The 1,485-nt window shown below is 46.9% G+C and overlaps 1 non-coding gene across 1 annotated transcript; it reads right to left on the bottom strand.

Annotated features, from left to right (window-relative positions):
- Positions 1-548: 548 nt before the first annotated feature.
- LOC118001721 lies at positions 549-675 on the bottom strand. The gene has a single exon (XR_004676825.1). It is a non-coding gene; the product is annotated as a small nucleolar RNA ACA64 (small nucleolar RNA).
- Between the last annotated feature and the right edge of the window lie 810 nt (positions 676-1,485).

The following is a 1,485-nucleotide window of genomic DNA, read 5'->3' as shown; positions in this document are numbered from 1 at the left end:
GAGAAGCAGGCTCCCAGCTGAGAAGGGAGCCTGACGCAGGGCTCAATCCCAGGATCCTGAGATCATGACCTGAGCTGAAGGCAGATGCTTAACAGACTGAGCCACCCAGTCACCCCCAAGACAGGTACTGCTTAAGTTCTGGTACTGGTTATGCCATTTGATTCCTACCTTATTATTAAACACCATATCATCAGTATTTTTCTATGGGTTAAATGTATTATAATTTAGCTATAGAAATAACACCTTAATTTTAGCCATTCTGACTGGTGTGGTATCTCAAATAACACCTTAATTTGAACACCTTTTTGATAAAATCTTTGCATTTTGAAAATCTCCTTAGGATTAAGTTATAATACTGAAAGAAAGAAAATTAACATTTTTTTCAGACCAACAGTTTTATTGAGGATTGAGAGCAGAGCTCCCCTTCCCTCTGCAGTCCTGGTGGCATGGGACTCACCAGTGGACACTGATGTCCTGTCAGCAGAACACAGGGTCAGGGGTCAGAGGCCAGAGCATGTGTGGTGGGCACCAGGCCCACGAGTGGGCAAGCAGGTTGGGGCCTGGGTTTCACCTCCCCACACCCATGAGAGGGCAGTGCGCTGAGGCCCCCTGCGGCTCTGGGTGCCAAATCTCACCCACAGCCACAGCCAAAGCCGCAGGTGATTTTTAACCAATGCAGAAGAAAATTAACGTTTTTAAGATACTTGATATAAGTGGTAAATAATATTTTCAAAGAAATGCTCCCTGTTATTTAAACATATTATTGTTTCTGTGATTTTAGATTTCAAAATTCTTAGAAAAGCAAATAAGGGGAGAGCCAAGATGGCAGTGTAGTAGGAGAACCCTAGGCTTGCCTCCTCCTCGAACACAGCTAGATGATTATCAAATCATTCTGAATACTCAAGAAATTGAACTGAGGGCTAATAGAACAAACTGCACAACTAGAGGGAAAGAAGAGACCACTTTGAGGAAAGTAGGAAGGGCAGAGGAGTGCTTTGGCAGAGAAACCGGATCATGAATGCTGCAGAGGGGAGGGAGCCCTGGTCCCAGAGAAAGGGGAGAGAGTGGAGTGTGCTGAGATAAGCACAGGAGAACACTTCCCCAAAGCCGTTGATCTGGGGAAACAGGAGGGGATGAATTTCATGAGTTTTTGCAACCAGCAGGGCTCAAAGACTGGAATTTCAGAGGTCCCAGGCTTGACTGTGATAGAGACCTGAGGATGCTGCCCTACTCCTTGAGCAGAGGCAGGCAAACAACCACTGGGCAGACTGCATGATCTAAGGATCACCCAAGAGGTACGGGGGAGAGACGGTTTGTACTTTTTGGAGCACATCTGTGAAAGGTGGCATTGCTTCTCTGGGGACAAAAGAACCATGGGGGGCCATTTCCCTCCCCCGCCCCTCAGCATAGGCACAGAGACACCTGCTGAGGGCAGCTAACCAGGACACTGGCAATTTAGCCATATTTTTCCAAATCCAAAGCGCC

The sequence above is a fragment of the Mirounga leonina genome, unplaced genomic scaffold (genome assembly GCF_011800145.1).
Source record: "Mirounga leonina isolate KUSES-001 unplaced genomic scaffold, KU_Mleo_1.0 Mir_53, whole genome shotgun sequence".
In the NCBI taxonomy this organism is placed as follows: domain Eukaryota; kingdom Metazoa; phylum Chordata; class Mammalia; order Carnivora; family Phocidae; genus Mirounga; species Mirounga leonina.
Note: the sequence above shows the minus strand (reverse complement) of the source record. Positions and strands in the feature narration are given on the sequence as shown.